The following is a 21,581-nucleotide window of genomic DNA, read 5'->3' on the forward strand; positions in this document are numbered from 1 at the left end:
GCAGGGCGATACGAAGGCTTTTGTTTTAAATTAGGAGATATATTAGTTATTGTCCAATCTACCAGGCCGTACCCAGCTATCTAGCTAGAACGAATACAACAAGTTTGACCCAGTCTTATTTACGATGCCCTTTTATCGCACATCCTTCTTTTGTCTCACAACCTAGAATGAAAAAAAGAATAAACTAAATCGGGCGTTAATTTATTTTTTGTGCATATTTAATTCAAATTACATAATGAACACATGGCGCGGGGTTACTGGAGATATTTTGTACCATAAGTCATTTTATACTATATTCTATATAACGATAATTTTAATAGTAGTATCAGTTTTAACTAGATGTTTGTAATCCTTAATTCACCTTTATAGATTTGCTATTTTCGGAAATATACGACATAAATTAAATCAGGCTCGTCAGAAAGACCCGAAGCCGCTGTTTGCCGCATATTTTTTCTGATTTCAGTATATAGTGCTCGTTACCTACAAACTTCAAAGTTCCTTTTTATGTTTCTGCAAGAAATTTTCTACAGAGTGAAATGTGCGATCAGTTTTCGGTCGGACCTGAATTAAGGACCCACGGTAAATTAATCGATGTGAGATAATGAGCACTTATTTGCTCTGATTGCAGTGGAAGTTGTAGTTAAAATAGACTCAGTAGGACAGTAGAGTTTAAAGCTGATCAGAGTGGCTGCCGAAGAACATTGGCCTATGAAACCTAGATCGATTTTAGCTTACCTAGTCGAGACTCGCGCTAATTTCATTGCGAAGTTTTTCGCGAGCAGAGCTGGAAGATGTGTAGATGCCACCGTCACATGAAACATGTGGAAATACGTAGGATTTAAATCAATATCAACTAACATAAACCACTTAGCATGGAAAAGAATTAAGGATTCCATCTTGAACGAGTAGAAAATGCAACGTACATAATATCATACGTATATCATCGCATTTCCTTATAAGTTGCAAAATAAATGACGGTAAGTTGATGAATATTGAACAATGTCCCTCAAAACACCTTGAGCGCCTTCCGTAGCGATACTTCCGAACACATTTACCGTATTGCGTCCCCTGATTTGGTATCAGTCGTAACGACTCAGTCAGTTGAACGAAACAAGAACGGAGACGACTAATCGTTCAACCAGAGGGAACTTAGCAGATGTGCCATCGTTTGCCTCCTAAACGAGCAAGCAAAAAAAATCTCACGATTGTTTCCCAGTCCCGTTTTAACTACGGCAGTTACCGCTTGCTAATTTGCATCGCTATGAAGCTGAAAGCAGTAGATTTTCAAATGGAGAATACGATTAGAAATAACGAGCCAAGCTTCTGAAATCATCTAAAGACAAAGACTCAGTTAAAGCCAGCTAAATAATTAGATAAGCATATAGATAGGGCTGCGGACCGAAGTGATGATACGGTGATCATTTTAACGACGTGTGGCAAGCCTTTAGTTAGAGCTCAACGGTGAAGTAGCAGCAGGAATAAGTTATTGTTTTACGAAAGAACAACATAATCAAAAACATACACTCAGCTATAGTTGTATTGCCTTGCTCACTTGTTTGTTTGCTTGCCCATCTATTTGTGGATGTATATAGATTTAGATATCTGTATAGTCTCTCTGTGAAATGCTTGGTGTTTGATAGAGTGCGATATAGTAGCAATAGCATTCTTATTTAGGAGGCGCTTGGAGAGATTCTAACGGACATACATCCACTCACCTGTACGATGACGCATTACCGTTGGCATAACGTTCGTCATTGGTCCGATCTTCTGGTGACGTCGGCACGTAACAGATTATTATGTATGTTGGAGTTGTAACAGATTAAAATAGGGCCAAAATGAGACTAAAAAAAGTTGAGCGGAAACTTTCGAGCTGTTACCAGACTTGTTCCTATCTTGTACACAGTACTAACAACAGAATGGCTGTCGTCATTCATATTAGAATTGCCTATAAGTGCTTTACCATGAGCTTATTTGTTATCAGATCTGTATTTCGAATGGCAGCGCCTTCTTATCAAGGCAGTTCTACTTTGGAAATAGAAAATGCCCTACAAATGCTTCAGGTTAACCATCATATACATATGCAAAGATTCGCTCCAAAGGATAATTTACACCTAACCCTAGCGAAGTCCACCCCGAGCCCGCTGTTTAAGGTGTTCTTACTTAGCGATTCGTTGATGTCTACATAGAAGCTCGACGCAACGCCCCTTCAAATACGCATGAAGAAATATGTAAGGTTTAGCGCATTTTAACGTAAGACCGCCTCCAAATAGCGACGACCATTTGATCCAGCCTAAAAACATAGTGAACAAAAATGTGTACCAACATGTACACACATCATATGAAAAAACCCGCTATATAAATCTTGTCGCTCCGTCTGTTTTTATTTTACTCAGCAGCTTTATGCACAGGCATGTATATGTATACACGTGAGCCTATGATCGCTCCATTTTGGACAAGCGCCTGCTGCCCTGCCCAACATCAGCCTGCAGCGTCTAGTCGGTAGGACTCCCAGCTGACAGTTCGGAAGGCCCAAAGCCTAGCCAAAGCCAGGTACGATACACCGCTAGAGGGAAGGGAGTAGGGTTCGGCGGATTATTCAATCTGGGGCGGGGACAGAAGAACACTCTGAATAGGACGATCTGAGCGGCGGAGGAGATGGTGTCTAGACGTCGTTGGTGTTACCGTCACCGTCGATCGGTGTCATGGTTGTCGCAATGACTGATGAGTACAGCCATGAAGCAACAGTCGACAGACAGAGAGCAGAAACGTGCTATCATTTGCTGTGGCGGCCGCAGGAACGATAGCGATTAATTTGATTTTGTTCGATTCGTACCCGGTGTCCCGTCGGCCCTTACGACGCTAGTGGCTCTCACCATCGTCGTAATAATGCCAAAAACCGAGCGAAATAGCGACGACTGCACGCCACGACTACAGCGACGAAGGGAGTCCATCAGTTCGTTTTCTCTGGACTTTTTCGATCAGTGTTGATTGGTTCCGTCTGTCTCTGTGTGTGTTTTAGCGTTTTCAGAATGGCGATGTCGGTTTGCTCTCCCGTAAGCTGCCGGTACAGTGCCGCGTTCCGGCAGTCGGCGGCCGCAGAAATAGCGTCAAAGAGGGACGACAGACAGTCAAACGGCAATGCTGTCAGTGGCAGAAGCCGCAGCTGAGTAGCAGCGATCGCCATAGCCGAACCAGTAAGCTGCTGCGATATAGTCCGAGGGTACCGGCGACGATAGCCAGCCTCGTTTTCATCAATTCATTTCACTCTGCCCAGCTATGACTGCAATAGCACAGGAGTCACCAGCCATCACCGATCCCCATACTAACAGTGTATACCGAGAATAGCCAGCCACCATGTCAGTAACGGTTACATCGTTTTACGGTTAAAGAAGACAGGGCTCTCTTCGCCTTTTATGGCGTTCGCTAAAATCCTTCTCATCGACACCGGCTGATTAGGGCCGGCGGCTGGAAGCAGCCAAACGATACATATGTGGAGAATATATATGGTGACAGTCAATAGCCAAAGAGGTGGACATTATCGTCTTTTATTTTTTAACTTGTTTTTTAACCGAAATTATTTTTTAACTAATAGAAAAGGCGATCAACAGCATAAAAGTGTGACACGACTAAGGAAAGTACGGCAATCCTCACCTGCCATTCACAGTATGCACAGAGACGTATGTATGACGTCTGTTTTGTCCACCGCGCCACGCACCGCCATGGCGTCAATGGGATAACACAGTATTATTATAGGGCAGTAATTGTTATCGCTAGCGTCCTATGGCCATTCCATTCCAGTGGCTCAAACTCGCCGTTGGTTTTCGCTCTGCCATCTTCGGCTATGACGTTTCCACAATGCATCATTTCTCGGTGACGTCTTGATTTGATTGATAAACCCCAGATTACGTATCGGATAAACTGGTGCAAAAATACAGCATGGCTAAAGCTTCGTCGTTTTCGTTGCGATCTCGTTCCATTGTCGTGTTCCGTATTCATTTTGGCATAGATATTATGGAAATAGCATGTCAATAACCTAGACATCAATTATGGGGTATATCACCACTGACATTTGTTTCGAAGTCTACTATTGTGCTATTACGGCTGCTTATAAATGGCATCGTGTGGAAAGGAGTATATCTAGCAGTGTCAACTGTGCTAAACAACGTCATTATGTGTTTTTGCGACAGCAGGGCAATCAAGCTCATGTTAGCTTCGGATCTGTGTCGTGTGTCAGTAACCGAATGAACGAGTTCAGAATAGGTCTGCTTTTTCTGACTAAGACACACGACGAATTTAAATAATTATTAGCCAATTAAGTATGTCGAAGAACTTCCCATATGTGAACGAAGTGTTTTGGCTTACAACACAGCAGGAACGATTGTGACCTACCTAGCCTCCAATTAGGACCCACTTAGTACTGAGGCTTTTTTTACGATGGTAAAAAAAAATTAAAAGCTTTATTTTTCTATGATAGATAGAATAGGACCCACGAAGTGGTTAATCTTCCAAACTCGGGATTCGGGCGGTTTACTTTATAACGCTGTAGATAAACACTCGGATGTTACTGCTGTGGATGATCAAGTCTAAGGAATAAAGCCTTCAGAAAGTAAACAACAATTAAATCTGGGTTTGCCGTCTTCGACAGTCACTGGAAGCTACAGACATAAAATTTGTCTACAATGTAATAAAGATAACAGTTTTTCTACCCCTTAATTATATTTGTTTAAACATTCACATTAAATGTCGATAATTAAAAAATTGAGCTGTTTACAGGGAGAGGGAAAGACAGAATTACTATTCTTAAAAATCTAGACATATTTTAGGTTAATTATAGTATCCCGACGAAGACGTGGTGGATAGCGTGTTCGCCTGATAAGCATGAGAGACAAGTGGCGGTCTGGGCTCAAACCCGAGCGTTGGTACACACGTTTCGTGCTGCAAGACGACTGTTCGACCAAAAAGTAACTATCAGTGATAGTTCTCCCGAAATATAAACACGTTGGGGTTCGCCCTTGAACTTCAAAGTTATGTACGTAATTTCCCGATAATAAACGTAGATTTTTCCACCTGACACTTTTAGGTAGGACATAAAGCCTAAGCAGATGCTTTCACCACACTAGAGGAGCCACTCTAAGAATTCAAAAAAACTATAATCATTTCAGAGTCACAATAGCAACCTCGATACTATCAGCAAGAAGGATTTTCCGACAGCAGAAAAGATTGTACTTTTGTGTGCTCTCTATGATACAGAACCCCACTCAGACACGCGAATCGCTCGAGGACTCGAGCCTTGACATTACCAGTCTACGTCATTTGGCTATGAGTTCGTTAGATTCCCTCGTCCTGTTTCAAGTGATCAGTAACCCATTCGATTTTTATGCTGGGCGAGACGATCGACCCAAACAAGCAGCTTAAGCTTATATGAGAAGCTTGTTGAGGACGCAGAAGTGTCGTAGAACCCATTACCTGGGTGGCTTTGTTGGCACATATTTGTGATGCAATGGTCTTGTCTGTTACGAAGTCAATTCACTTTATGTACACACTAGACTCTTTGCAGTGGGGCATTTCTGTCCAGAATATAGTTTAGCAAATAGCAGTGACCCATTCACGTTTCTAGTTAGAAATATGATGTGGTTCGTACGCTAACATATACGCGAATATAAAGGTGATTCATAATATACAGTACCCTATAATTGTAATATACAAAAATACGGGATAACTTTTATAAACATTAATGTCTACGCTAGCACTGCTAGTAGTTGTTATGCGTTGCCCTAATTTTATCTCACACGAGAAGGTAACTTCTGCTTGTTAATTTAATAAACTAGGTGGTTCCAAGGAGTGCAATTTCTTTGATGGTTTCAACTTCGGTATCTAAAGAAAGCTTCATAGCAATAAGACGAAGAAGACCAGTTGAAGTCCGATGTAACCACGTGTTTTGTTACAGGATCATAGCCAGTCCTTGCATCTTGTGGCCTTGTTATCGGAAGGAGGTTCCGGAAGAAGCGACAAAATATAACCAATGATTTCAGGAAACGAGGAAGCACAATACACGGCGTCCAGAGACGCAAAACAGTACTTGCTTATTTTGAATGCCATCAAATACTTGCCAGGAGAAGGGCGAAACTAAGGGACAAGACTAACAAAAAGCGAAAAGCACTATACGAAAATTTCTGCGTTAGTATTATGTAGCTATCATATGCCGTTGGCGGATGGCGTCGATATTTCTCTACGCCTTTGTTAACTCAAAAAAAAAGAAAGAACGTGAAAACTTCTTCTATGCCCCATCATATTATTTATTCAAAGCTTTCCCGCTACCAGCGTTTAAGTCATTGAGCCCAGGAGGCAAATGGCAAACTGCTACTAAAAGATGGAAAATTATATTCACTTGGTTCTTATATTTTTATTACTAACTCTGTTAGCCTGCTCGAGGTACTGATGCTATATTCATTCTCGATACGATGTAGTAGCGACCAAGATAGCTAAGGGCTCTCTCAACCGGAATTAAAAACAAGTTTTGCCCCGTATGTTACTTAACCTTTTTTCGTTGCTCTTTTATCGGCGAGCTGCCTGTGAAGTTATCAGTGAGCTATGGAACAGCGCTTGGATCACACATAACCACCGCCGCTGTCATTTTCACAGTCAAACAGAATATCACTTATTTTATTGAAGAACCTGTATGACGTTATTTCCATAAGCGTCTGCGGGTACCACTCTTCCCGAAATCCTCAACTTCGTTTTTCATTACTTGAAACGAGTGAAAAATCATGTCGTAAATGTCTTCCTTGTACTAACTGCCAGATGAGATAAAAAGAGCCGAGGCAGTTTTCGAATTTAACCGGGGGACCGATCGGTAAGTGAGGCTTACGAGGGAAATGGAAATTATGAACGGAAGAACGTTCGAAAGGTCCTTTGAAAATACAATAAGAGGTTATTTTTTTCGCTACGCAGAATAAATATTAGTTTTCCTACTGAGTGTTCGGTGATCACGGCGTTAGCGGCTGTCGAGGTACCGTTACGGTTTGCTGATGTGCAACCTCGCCACGTGAGTCTAGGGCTATTTAGTTTAATTTGCTGTAGACGACCACAGCGACCCAGCACAGGCCACGCTTTCTGCGGTTTTATCGCCGGTTCAGGCCCTTGCCCTAGCATATAATGATGCAGGGGAGAACAGTTAACTCGGGCACGACACATTCGAATCGGCGGCACTTGGCTTTTTCTTTCTGAGCGGTGCGAGCGGTAAGAAGTAAGCGACCACAAATCATAGACATCGTTTCTGTTAAAAGAAGCTAGACGTTCTGCCTATTTTCTAAATCTACTGACAAAAAACGCTGTTGAATTCTAACAGAGCACTCAGTCTGATAATAAACATATTATTTAGCCGGCCAACGTAACTATTTTCCTAAGTTTCATGTTAATTCTTAAATGTCGCCTAGGGTTGTGCGATAAATAATGTACAAGCGTTCAATAGCTTACCCAGCCTAATAGTGTACTTGCTTGGCTTAGTTTAACAGATGGAAACCGTTCATCTGCATAGGACAAAAGGACGCTGATCTTTTCTTAGGCAAAGCGTTACCCAGCAAACAATTCCCATTAGACATGTGTGAAGGTCTGAGTTTGACCTGTTTATAAATGTGGAACTCTTGACTGATCGTGTTAGATTTGTGAAAGCGCAAATATGTGATGGTCGTATTGCGTACAAATAACTAGAAGCTGACACTTCGTTCAAAGCTCTTCAGAGCTGGTTACACAGAGCAGCGGACGAACGTTTGGTCGATTGACCGAATAGAGGTGGTTATCCATGTATTAACAGGGGAAATCATGGGCGTGCCATAATTTTTGGGTGCTATACGCCTCTGTCGCTAGGTGAGGTGGGACTGGATCGAAATACTCACTACATCGTCTAACGACGCGATCACGCTTATTACTGCGGTGTCCCCATAATGCTTTAATTACTTAGACCTGACTATTCGATCCCTTCACCGAATGTCAAACTCTTGAGAGCTACAGAAGGTTCTGTTATTACTATTTGCGGTTAGGAGCTGTTTGCGTAGACAGGAGACGCAATTACGCTATCGTAGTGTTTAACACACTTGTTTAGTAATCTGAAAATGGATCGTCAGTTGGGTTAGTTGTGACAGAGTGTATAATTTGTCGTAGAGCCTGTACTTTAGATACAAGAGTTCCGTATAATAATTTACACCCGTTTTCGTCGTATCTGTTCATTTGAACCTTTCTAAGTATTCTATCACCCTAAGGTATTTGATTGTTGAAGCTTTTCTCTCTCTCTCTCTCTCTCTCTTTATGACTTTATTTACTAATCGAATAGGTGGTCCGAATAGACAGCCATTTATGCCAACCCAATTCAGTTGTTGTGGACTGCCCTCTTTAATAAGGTTGGGCCTCGTCACCTGACAAACCTGTTGTTGGCTCTGTTGTATCACCAATGACCAAGCAGCAGACGAAATATCTATTATGCTAATACTCCAGATTTGCTAAACTGTCGAGATGTGCGTTAACAGATTGCTATTTTTTTCATTTCTTCTATCTGGGATCATTTTCGTCCGCAGCCATCTTGGCAAGCCTTTTCTTTGGTCTTCGTTTCTGGGCAATAATTACGTTTCGGTTACGCAATCAAACGTCCCTAGCTGCTTATTAGCTGTGTATGTCACTAAACCTGTTAAGTACAGAAAAGATGTCACATAGAGGTGCTCAGTCTGCTTCTCTGACTCCGTCAGTTAACCCAGCAAGAAATCGTATTGAGTACAACTAATGATAGTGACCCAATTGTAACCAATGAAAAGCACTCATTTACTATTAATTTAATGCTAATATTATTCCCTTGTATTCTCTACGGGCAACAGTAAATACGGGCAAAGAAAATACAATCATTCAGGCGTTTCTAATATTGATGGTGAGGTGGAAAGGTTCATTTGGTGATTTTTACAGCCAAATGAATTGTGAGTGATGAAGTGCTATTCAGATTCATTATTAACACATTTTCCACTACCGGTCATTGCGACCAAGTGCTCTAAGGGATCGCGAGAGCTTTGAAGTCGACGATCTTGGAATCTACAGTCCCTCCCTGAACTGTGGAGTCTAATTTTCTTTTAAGCGATTAAGCTCGCCTTCATTTCCGCTGGAAATCGAGTTCCGTCTCAGAAGTACGGCAATTATGATAACCCCAACAAAATTCTTTAGAAAAATCAAGATAAAAATGGCGCTGCCTGGGTTCCAAAGACTGTCGAGCTCTGAGGTCGACTCTGTTCGACTCGTTCAGGCACAACTTGATAAGTACGAATTATTCATTGACCATATAACCTCTATTGTATACTAGCATTGCAACAGATCTTTCCGAAACTACTATGAAGACGAAGTGGTGTCTTACGCTATATGAGTCACTTAAGTGCCTGTTGAAACAAGGTAGCTTCAGCGGCTTAGATAGATAAACAGAAAGATTTCAAGTCCTTATTTCTTTGAAAATCACATGCTATCTATATGCTTTATGGCTAACTGCTAGGAAGCCTGTCGTCAACTGACAGAGCACTACAAGAATACATTATAAAAAATGTAGTAATATCTAAAAGAGACTTGTCAGCTTATCCGGTAAATGCTTGCCTCATATTAGCCAATGAATATATGGTTTGCGCCCAACCTATGGAGACGTTTAATCAAAATAGACGACAAAAACGCTGTTTAGATCCCTTACAGCGTGAACGGATCAGTCTGGTTTCAGCATCGGCGCTTTAAGGTACCTGTTTAAGTAGAAATATGTTCATTCCTGGATTTAATTATGTAAACGGTGGACTATTTCCTATTGCTGCAGTGGCTCGAGTGAAAGACTCAGATACAGGCAGTGTTCGTACGAACCCGCAACAACCGTTCCTAAGGCTACCGCCTGCATGCTACATGTCTTCATAGAGGTATAGTATACATTTACGAATATCCATACTAATGTCTGCATTCGTTATTATCACCTTTTTGTTGTTGCTATTAAATCAAATCAACACACGGTCGCAAATTGGGACTGGGCACTTGGAATTGTGCAACAATGGCGGAAACGTCAACACTGCCAGTATAGATCTTTATCGAGAAGTACTTGATGCAAGTAAACGCACATATATAAATGTTTGTAACATGTTGTAATGTATGTACTGCCCATAGTCCTTCCACATTTAACTCCTACAATTCATTCAAACCGCTGCTTTGACCCAAAAGCTTGGGGTTAAAATATAGGAATATTCATTGATTTTGTCCTATTTTGTTCGTTTATTTATTCAGTATCAATTATTTTATTGCGAAGATATAACCAATCAAAATTAAATACCTGAAAAAGCTTGGCGCAGCGAGCCGATTTCGATCCCGCCGAGCTGAGTCGTAGGGGAACGTTGTGTGTTAAAACAATGCATCTTCGATGGGGGGTTGTGTATGTTGGGGATTTTCTAATTCCCTTAAGTTTTTAGCGCTATTATGTAAACTATTAACAATTAAATGCTTCAATGAACGAACATCTTTAGAGAAGCCCAACTCAAATAGAAAATATCCCTGTTCAAAAAAAAAAAGCAACACGAAAAAATTACGTACAACAAATCAGATTTGTCCTTTTGTCCTAATTTTATATATGCTACAACCAAATGTTTCCATAAGTGGCAAAGTAAAAGTTTTTTTTAGTTTGCCACAAGACAAACACGAGACAGTTTGAGATGGACTGCAAATACGGGATTGAATCTGTAAATTTTCAGGCGGAAGCTCCGTCTGTATGAACTGTAACAGCTGTGGGAATTATGTTCAGTTTTAACATAAAGTATTGACCGCTGTCAAGCATAAGAGCAATAACTAGTTGTGAATTGAATAAGAATAGGCTTCGTATAGTTCAGGTGTCGCACCTACCGTGTGGTCAGGTACCATGTCGCACCTAAAAGTATATGGCAATACAAGGTTCGTTGAAGTACTGCGAACAATTAAAGTTCCATGGTTCAACTCACTTAGCAAAAGTTGCACACTCCTGATACGAACCATTAAAGACGGTGGTAATATTGTATTAACTAATGTTAAAATATAATACATGTTTTGCCGATGCTTAAAAGCATGACCGCTAATTTGACGGCTATATAATAACATTTCCACTTTTGTAGTTGGTTTCTATACTTGTTATTGTTGTGGCCCCTACACCCGTGACTTCGAACGCAATATGTTGCTGCGAAAACGGCAAAACTTTCCAACTCACCATAATTTGTCTTTTCTGTGTACTTCAACAATTTTACGTTTCGTGAAGCAACGAAACTTCATGCGACCTATCTCAAACTATGAGCTACTATATTTAAACGACGAGTACGTTTATAATGCATTATATAAATAGCAGCTTGAGATGAAATACAACTAAATTCATTGAATTCCTGTCGATTTCTCATCTGGACTCTTTCGTACAATATCGACAGAGGAAACAAAGTAGAAGAAGGCACTACGATCGACATAAGGTCTATATGTATTTCCAATTGACTTGATACTATGAAATTCCGTTACTATCCGCGATGCTACGATTAACCGGAAGACCATAATGCAAGTCTGACAATTTACTCTCGCGACCCTATTTTTATTAAGGACTTGCTTTTTTTTCCCTGCTATGATCAACAGCGGATAGGCAAAAGAGAATAACGGGCCGTTCGTGTCATTCCAACATATGCATGTAGCTTAAATAATCCTAGTAGAAAAGCTTGAAGCGGACGAAGGTCTAGATAAGCGTTATCATCTATTTCTTCGTGAATAGACAGCAATCGGTGTGATCAACTTATTCAACAGAGTATTACCTCTAATTCAGTGGCGACCTTTATCCTTCCGGAAAGAAGTCTATGAGATGAAGGTTTAATCTGCGCGAGAACGGTGTCCAACGCAATATCCAGTGGTGTACCCGAGCGTAGTACTTTAGGCATGCTTTTCCAATCTTCATTACGACAACAACGTCCCGTACGACTTTAAAACAGTTTCAAAGGAACATTTGTTACGTTGTACAGTAGATTCGAATACTGAATAAACGAATAAAAACTAGATAGCTCTACGGAGTAAGTACTGCAAACTCCAGTACTGCTAGGATGATGACCCAGCCAATGTCTACTGTTCATGTGGGCAGACGAAGTAGGCAGAGGCGCATTCATTGGCTGTACGACGCTGAGATCGGCATCTATTAATTGGAAAACATACAAACGTGCAAAGTTGACCCTTCAGTTGATAACTGCCTCAGATTCGAATTGTAGCATTTCTCGCATAGGAGAGGTCATAAAGATCTCGGCGAACTTAGCACCGATGCAGCCTGCTGTCTTTTTTCGTTTCCGATATAAATGAAATCGAACAGCGAACTTCGTTGATGATAAGCCACAGCCTATCAACTACTGATGCTTGCAGAGGAAAAAACAGATCACAGCGTAACAATGTCGCTGGTGACACTGTCTTGATTCGGTGATCAGTAGCAATCATATCGTATAGATAAATGCAAATAATCAGTAACAAATACGACAATGCCATAAATATTAGAATGTCATAAGTACGGCAAACGTCATTTTGTAAACTGTGTATGACTTCTGCTGTGGAACTTTTCGCTTTTTCTTTACGGTAAGATTATTTCGATCAGACGGTGAATGGTCGTGAGCTGATTTCAACAGGTCAGTGAAGACGAGCAGCCGCGCGCATCGAAATCGCTCTGAAATATTACCGATAACTGAATATGGAGTGACAAGTGGTCGATGTAATGAAACGCAACGCGCTTTGGCCATGACTGATGGCAATCTTCTGCTGACGGAGCTTTTTATTAATCTGATTGATTCTCGCCTGAAAAAGACTCTTTACCATCATCTTACTTCGGGCGTAAATTCTGGATGAATAACTGCTTCTATTAGTAGTCAGTGCAATAATTCGTCTATGTCAGCGACTGGGGTCCAATATAGTTATCTAGGGAGTCTATTGACGGGAAATTTGCCAAGTGCTCCGGTTGATGCAAGACTTTCAAGTGTTGGGCGCCTTATCTGTGGGTTGGAATGTACCCGTTCAAGTGCTTTACCGTAACGATGTTCGACTTGGGCATACGCAGCTGCGAAGTAGGTGACGTTAAGTATTCGGAGGCTTTTAACGACCTCCAACGAAATATCCCGAAGAACAGCTTCTGTATGAACTGAAAAATCGGGTGCCATTTTTAGGCGTGCACCGAAATGCCGGACGGACGCGCCTTCAATTGTTGTTAATACTACGAGTCCATCAGGTGGCGCCACTGGCGATGCTGCGACATCTGAGCGTATAGCTTGTTCTATATCGAATGCGACCAAATATTAGGCGTTTGAGGAAGAAGAGTGAAAAGGGGAAAATGCCGTTCGACTACTCGATGTTCAATAGAGATATACATTTCGCTACCAGAACAGGAATACATCCAGAGACGCTTGGATTGCACCAGGAGCTTGCCTCGATTGGCCGAATAGTTCTCGCCATTTTGCATTGTAGGAGAAATCTTCGCTTGATTTAAAGTAAGGCGTGGTCAGATATCGAGGCTATGCGATTGCGCAAGCACGTGTATATATATATTTGCCCCGTCAGTGTGGTATATACTAAGTTTGATTCATGCGTGTAAACCATAGCTAAATCTTAGCTCTGAGTGGTGTTTTGGTTAGGCTCATACTAATTGCGTTCCGATGGTTACCGTCTGAACTGTGGAGGGCAGCCGATCTACAACATGCATTAACACGCGTGTGTGTCTCTCTCGTTAGTAGACGCCAGGGCTCAAAAACCTTAATTTTGAACATTTTTTGTATTTCGGCTATATCAAGTGGCGACAAATACAATATTATAATTACAGTACAGCAGCAGCGGTGAGATGGCTTGCTCACAAAGATGCCTGAAACAGCCAAGACGCCGATAATTTATCGATGTTATGACGGACGGAGCGCAGTGCTGCTCAACGGACCTGGAACCCTTCTCCGTAGTTCTCCTATAATATCGTCTAAAAATCTCTTTTTTATACACTGAAATTGATAAGAAATGATTCTTTGAAACTAACTATCACTCATACAGGCGACACCGCTATATATGGATTGCACTGTCTGACGTACGTAGGTAGCAGGCCCCCTCACGCGAGGGACCACAGCAACTTTGGACATATCGCTTAGTATAATTTTCTATTGATAACATTTACAAAAACGCACTGGCTATTTGGCATAAAGGGTGGCTTTTGGCGCTTAATACAGTTATAACATAATCCTATAGGTTCCGCATCTATTTTCCATTGTCTTACACAAATGAGCGTTATGACATCTAACAGTATCGACTGTATAATCGGATGTTTCATACGAAAAAAAAAAACACAGATATCTCCACTTTTTATCTGATTTATATTATTTTTTTGACAAATGACCGGCATTGTCATTATGTTACGATTAAGAAATTACTGCATATTTTAGTCTTCTCACTGGTCAGCGTTTCTGTTTCCCTTTTGACAATTATTATTCATACCTATGTACATAGATTTGTGTGTTAACATTGAAGTATCACAACATGGTCAGTTATTATTTCAACTGTTCTTATGACTCCGCGATGGACATGGCGTCTAGCCACACACAATATCGAAACTGGGTTTCATAGACGAAGGGTAGTGGCACTGTTTCTTAATATAGTAATAGTAATTATAATAGCATACTCCACACAATATCTGTACTGTGTAGGGTTATGCTAGACCTTCGTATTCCAATTGGCCTTCATGCTTTTTACCACCTTTTGAACAGAACGTGGTTGTTGCAGGTATATTATCGTACCGAAGTGGCCTGCAGCTCTGTTCGACTCGCATATAACCAGATGGTGTATTTACAATGGCGTAGATAGTTTCAGTCGCCATTGTTGCGGATTTAATGCTGGTGAAGAACTTGTGAGGGTCAAAATAACTTAGGCCAGCACTTACCAAATCGTGATGATTTAGGTCAACGTTGACATTTTGCTCCAAAAGACAGCAACTACCACTCGCCAGAATACGAATTTGAATGGCCGCAGAATGTTTTCAACACTTCTGTGCTTCGTCAGTCTGCCACAGCATACGGAAAATATCTTCAGAAGGGCGCATTAAAAATGTTTTGCTTATTAGTCCCATAACAGCTAGATTGTATAATAAGGACTTGTCCTTGGGTGTAAAAACAGGGTCTCTGGATGGTTGCAATCTCTTATTGGCAAGATATAATCAAAGCCTGGGAAAAACAAGTGCCAGAGTCTTGGTTGAGCTATTACATTACTGACTAGATTTTACGCGGCATCATTTAGTTCTTGCGTGGCGGACATTGCGGTCCTGCAAACGCTGCAACGTTTTTTTCACAATATGTCCCCTAGGTTAATGGTTGTCTTATTTACTGAAGCACAATTCAACGGAAAAATGCGTATCTATATTAAACTTTTAATGTGAGCAAGTTTCTACTTTCATTCATGGTTGATCAGGCGTCGTAGAATTAACCAACATGATTAATTTTGTCTGAACAGAAATGCAAAGGTCTTCATGGTTTTCTCCTGTGACTACAGTTCCAACTGTAAAATCGAAATATAACTTTGAAAATTTACAAATGCATATAATTCTGTCTGTAATAATATAGACGCAATTCAATTTCGATTGTTGCCATACTCAAAAACGATCAATTTTATCATGCAGTATCTACCAATTGCATAACAACCTGTGACACAATAATCTCTGATCGACAGAATCCCATTTAAAAACATTCCTTTAATAGCGGTAGCGAATCCAAAACAACTAAAGCATGATGTAGATGTTCTTACTAGCTTACGTCCGGCTAGCCAGGTGTAACTTCTGAAGTTTTTCAGCGACTTCCTAAATTTCTGAATTTTTAAAAATTAAAACCTAGAAAATAGCTTGCACTTACGTCGTACCCAGTATGGACTTTTACGGCCAGGCCCAGTAAAGCTTTGTGTGACTACTACGTTCGGTCTTTCTTTCTCTTTTAATAAGAGCTCCGAGGAACTGAGTGAATGCTTCGTCGCTCTCGTTGAATAGTCCCTTTACGTGTGCGGTCCCAGGTCGCCCCCCGCAGACAGGCAAACGAGTGGGCAATTGTAATTAGACGGCGCCGTCCGCCGGCATGGGTTCGTAGCCGCTTTGCCGCCACAATTGAGCCACCACCACCACACCTGCTACATTTAGCTACCTGTTAGATATATCTGCCAGCTTCGGGAGCTAGCGGCGGCCGCACAAAGTAAATAAATATTATATGATCGTCGCTTGCATTGAACAATAGGTAAGTAGGTAAACAGACCGACTGGGGGATAGATGGCCGAGCGAAGCAAGCCAGTAAGTTCGGGTAAGGAGGACAGAGAAGACAACGAACAAGGTCTCCTCATAGAAGAGCAAACACAATAATGGAAGAATACACACCTAATAACATGCTAGTAATAACAATACCATAATAAGTCGTCCTCTTACGAGACGCTCCTAATTTTACTTGTGACGCGGCTGGTCTGCTGCTGTTTCCATTCTAAGAATATTTAGCGAGTTACTTCAAGGTAGTGACAAGCCGGCACAGACAATCCCTGGAGTCGTTCCTAGTGGTACGATGGCAGGTGCGGCAGTTGCAGGGAAAGGACTCGTAGCGCCGAGTGGGAAGAGGGCCTGAAAGAACCAACAGCGAAGGAATTTCACTAGAGGGATTTATCTGGTAATTCCGTAAGTACGGACTGCTTCGGGAGCACTAGCATAGGTAAACGCAGAGAAAACAACCCTTCTCAATCAGAGATTTGTGCCTTTGATCCCAGTCAGTGAATTGCAAATGGAGATGGGTTGGCGGACATTGGCGGCAGCTGGTTACGTAAGCGTGTAACTATCGCTGAGCTTTTGTTCATACTCCTTGGAGCTAACATGGATAACACGCCGTTTACTCTTATAGTATAAGCGTGGGGTAAACGAGCGGTAATAGAAACGTTGCTAATTTTATTTGTTGTGATAGAATTAATTATTACTTCTTAATTTGTCACAGGCGAATTTCAAGGCGTTTTGTTAGATTTTATAAGAAAAAAAACCTGATCTAAATTGCACGGCTTTTGGTTCTTTTGACGAATCCTAACAAGGGCAACGCCATTCATTATGACAAATTCGGGTGATTCGGGCTTATGCCGGGAAGTGACAGGCTTGTAAAGGCATATAGTATCGTGTAAGAGTCGCTCAAACTGTAAGAGGTGCGAGAAGTCGAGATAATAATACACACATTATTTCCCTATATGTCATAGATTAGTGGCGAGCAGTGCGGCTTCTTCGTAAATGCTAACTAGCAGAAGAGATTATTGACAACTGGGCATCTTTAAACAGTAGCTTTTGCCTGAGTATTTTCAGTTGGACGAGTATCTGTTCGAACATCGCCAGAGAAGAGCTCTGCTGCGTCGTCATCTAAGTATATTTGTTAACACTTGCCCATCGTTTAGCTCTATTAATTGTAATATACCGTTATACGCTGCGCTATATCCTCGAGTATACATTTTATTTACAATAGTTGGTTATATATAAACAGAAACCCGCAGCCTAACATGTCTATATCTGTGCTACATGCCTGCGCCAGAGAACCGTCTAGTTGTTTTCTAGCCGACCTGAATAGCGTCGGCCTCGTCTGGTAACATTGTACACATCCTAATATTTTTAGTTTTACTAGGTACTGCCGTTAAGTATTGCTTTTTAAGGGGTGATCCGCACAAAACGAAACACCTGTGAGCCTTGTTTCGGACCTAGAACAGTTTACATATCCCTAGGTTCAGCATTTCAATACCTTATTACTGCATCGTCATGGGATATTATTTGCAACGTAAGCAACGGAAAATGATCTATATCGCTTCATTGAAATAGGAACATGTTGCGGAAAAAATGGAGGACTCTAGCTAACAGCGGAGTCTGTTGATGTTATTTTACTTAGTTAAGCATACCGGTTCCACACGCGTATAACAAATTTTAGGGAAATATTTATTTCTGTTACAAGGAAAACGGTTACACAGGTAAGGGATCATTTTTACGGGGTTAGTTTTACGGGGGTGTTGATTTATTTCTTGATTTTCCTTTGTATTTCGCAAAGCTTTGTCCAGCATCCGTATTTTGTTCGCTGTAGCTATGTAAGGACCCAGCATATCTACCTATGACTGAAAGATTTCCTGCTATAGGGCAAATAGTGAACCAATCTGTATCCCTTCATTGTTACCGAATCCCGCGAGTAAAAAGTGATTGCTTGTATTCCTTTTAATTACAACTACGCCACTGTTTTCCGTAATCCATCGGTTACAAATCTTGCAGGTGGTCGGACTAATTATCACCATAACAGTTGTAATAAAAAAATATCGATAGATTAGATAGACCGCCGCGTTAGACGACAATCTTCTCTGTACAGTAACTTCTACAACAATAATTGGTCACGTTTAGCTTAATCTCCAATTAATAACAATTTAGATTTGAATCTTGCCGCCTCGCTTACTGCAATATACCTGTATACAGAGACAGACACGCTCATACAGCCGCAAGCATATGAACGAAAAGAGCAGTATTGAAATTAGTAATAACAACAAAATAAAGTTTGTACACATCCATGTATATATAAACATTTATCTACGTATAATTTATATGTATATTTAGCTGTTATATAACTCGTGAGAAATGTATAAACAGATTCGTCGATTTATTCCTGATACGTCACGCGAATCGTTGTGTCCGTGCTGCTGTTAAAACTGCGTATTATCATTAGCGTACTACCGGCTACCAACCACCTCTTACTGCGGTTCTGCAGTGGCGGTATCTATCTAGCGAAATGGCGCGCGTTTTTTTCCACGTCTTCATAAGGGGCGCGCGCCGAAAGGAAGTGGCGGTTGCGGCAACAGGTGCATTGGCAAGCTGGATTTCAGCGCACGAATGTTGATCATCATCATAATGGTAGTCGTAGTCGGAGAGAGCAAAAAAGAGCTTCGTCCTTTTTTATTGTTGCGGCGAAGAAGACCACATCAAAGTTCATTGCTTGTACTTGCTTCTATAATGATGCTTCAGGGGGCGAAAGGTAACGCCATGCCTTGCTACTTTCATTACCCTTGTTGCCCTATGAATTTGTGTGCAGCGTCCAGGAGGTACAGAGTGGCGTGCTGAGTCGCGCCTTGCGCCCACAAAAACGACGACACATAAAGCGACGCTCTGCTCGGCTCAGATCAGTGGCTTTGCTGTCGATCCATCGTTAGCAATAATCGCTTCGCGAATTCGACCGTCAGCCGCGCGTGTTTCAGTTAAAGTCGTTTCGTTCGATCAAAACCAACTGCAGCACCAAATGCGGCTGGCTTTCCCGTGTCGTCGCCACTGCTTGTTCGTTGAAAGCCTGTATACGAAAGGATGGGCCAAGCCAAGCTTAACACACTTTGTCATGGATTTTTACATGGAGTTGTACGCTGCATAGCGCGCCCGGCGGAGGTGCCATTGGTGGACGGTCATTGGTCCCATTGATGGCCCGTGCGATGGTGACCGTCTCTTTGTTGCTTATGGCAACCGAAACGGTAGCAACAACGCTTCCGTTGTGACGCGGCATAACGTCTTGCGGTGGCGTAGTTGTCGTTTTTTTTTTCTCTCTTAAACATCAACATTTGTTTTTGCGTCGAGCCGTCGCCCATGAGGCATCGGTGGGGTTCGCGACCGCAATCGCGGCAAGTACAAATCAACACTTTCACGGTCATCATCATCATCGACATGGTCTGAGCAGTCAGCTAAACAAAGCCGAACAGCAGTAATGACGAAGGTCACTTCGTTCCTTTTTAATACTCTCCGTCCGTTCCTAGAGCTAGCACAATTATTATGTATGCTTATTTGTTCGACCCTTGCCATCGGCTGCTCTAACTTATCACTTAACTTGATCATACTTTTAACCGAAGTTGGTCGCAGCGGCTTCAATTACTGTACACAATGATCTTGGTTCATGTGTCTTAAAGTTGTTTTACTGATGTTGATGTATACGTTACTAATTTTCCTTCGAGTTCCTTCTTGAAACGCCAAACGACCAATTCAGCTAAATGAAGCCGTTCAATACGACGCTCAGTACTGCTTGATGTTGTGGGCTATGTCGTGGCTACGCTAAAATACGTGACGCCGAACAATATATGTCATTGTTAGAAACGACCGATAGCGAGGCCGTAAGCAATTTATGATCATCGAAATATATTATTACGTGTATAATAAATACAATAGTTTCTTGAGAAAGTTTGTGCCTGTCGACAATGGCGGCACGCTATGCGATCAGAGCGAGATCCACGAGGAGTCTAGCTTTCGCTTGTGCTTCTTCTGCTATTACTAGCGAAAAGGGGTAAAAAAAGGTCGATGAAACTTACGAAGGCATTCGCCGCCAGTAATGCTATAGTAATGGGTATTTTTTGGTTTGGCCAATGAATATCTATTTTTACGCAGTGTTGATCTCTCAAACAATTACTGTTTTTATTGTTATTGGCGTCTGCTCTGTTTCAAGTTCTGGCGACGGCGTCTGTAGACGCTAGCGGTAAATGCAACAGCAGCGTCAGCGATTCTTACGACACGGCAGCGATTAGGCTGTGGTAATCTTACCGAAGGGCATCGTCGGGTCACCGCCTTGAGGGGGGGGGGGGGAGCTTTTACAACTTTTGCTCTTGGTGCTTTTTCCTCCACTACTTCGTCCTTATTAACAGGTACTACGCGACATGCACTCCGGGCGCGGCGTTTGGCAGTTGCAACGATAGCAGTCCCAATGGCCATCGGGTGCCCATCATCGATATTTGTGGCAACGAGGCAGACGCTCGCTGGGCATAAACCTCAGCCCGGTGGAGCCGAAAGAAATTGAACGGGACTGTGAACGTCTAGATCATCCAACGGATGACCGCTTACCGATTGTAAACATGGTGGCAAGTACGAGGCAGCGACTGCTGATCGTCGACATGTTACATAGCGTATCTATAGTAAGACAGACATTCGCTTCAATCGGAGCTGTGACGAAGATGGTGTTTTGATTGGAACGAGCCGACTACCGCGTCACTGCACCCGTTCTCGAACTAAGAGTCCGGTTGGGAGTTTCCACAATGGAAAAACGAGTTGAAACCTGCTCTTCTTACTACGGTAGAAGAACGAACATTTTACATAATTACATTGAACAGTAACCATATTAGCAGTTATTCTAGTCAAGAAATCAGCGGCTTGTCTAATTTGGAGCTGTTAGGTATTTAGACTAGCTTTTCAGGGGCGGATTAAGATCAGCAGGAGAGATGTTGTCGATTGTTTGATCGCACTGATTCATTTCAGTGTGTATGCTTGTGCCAATTCATACAAACTATGTCTTACTCCAAATATATAACTCTTAAAAATACATAAGTTCGGAAGGTTTACAGAAAAAAAAAAAAAAAAGGTAGGCTGACCCTTGACCATCAAAGCAATACGTGCTTCAGTTATAGTGGAAGGCAGTTTTTTTTTAACTGCAATGCTGACTTTATTCCATCCTTTATATTTTATTATTGTGAAAGGAGAGGGGTTGCACCACCGACAACTTACGGTGGCTCTCTGAAATTTGCAATTTACGAGTCTTGCATAAGAT

The 21,581-nt window shown here is 41.7% G+C and overlaps 1 protein-coding gene and 1 long non-coding RNA gene across 28 annotated transcripts in view; one reads left to right on the forward strand and one right to left on the reverse strand.

The window, feature by feature from the left end:
- Positions 1-21,581, forward strand: part of LOC111243846 (trypsin-1-like) — a 43,532-nt gene that overhangs the window by 17,386 nt on the left and 4,565 nt on the right. Inside the window, exons 1-2 of one of the 27 annotated variants that reach the window (XM_086980883.1) lie at positions 6,953-7,045; positions 9,827-9,923. The exons of 22 other annotated variants lie outside the window; for them this stretch is intronic. The gene's annotated coding sequence lies outside the window, so the exon portion shown is untranslated. Of the gene's footprint in view, positions 1-6,903; positions 7,046-7,071; positions 7,247-9,826; positions 9,924-21,581 lie in introns of those variants that run through there. 4 more of the 27 variants (XM_086980884.1, XR_015321789.1, XM_086980886.1 and 1 more) reach the window with 4 other exon arrangements.
- Positions 14,262-16,816, reverse strand: LOC147757339 (uncharacterized). Its single transcript, XR_015321801.1, has 3 exons — positions 16,430-16,816; positions 15,894-16,161; positions 14,262-15,075 (listed from the first exon to the last, which is right to left on the reverse strand). It is a non-coding gene; the product is annotated as an uncharacterized LOC147757339 (long non-coding RNA).

The sequence above is a fragment of the Varroa destructor genome, unplaced genomic scaffold, assembly GCF_002443255.2.
Source record: "Varroa destructor unplaced genomic scaffold, Vdes_3.0 BEIS01000002.1, whole genome shotgun sequence".
NCBI classification, from domain to species: Eukaryota; Metazoa; Arthropoda; class Arachnida; order Mesostigmata; family Varroidae; genus Varroa; species Varroa destructor.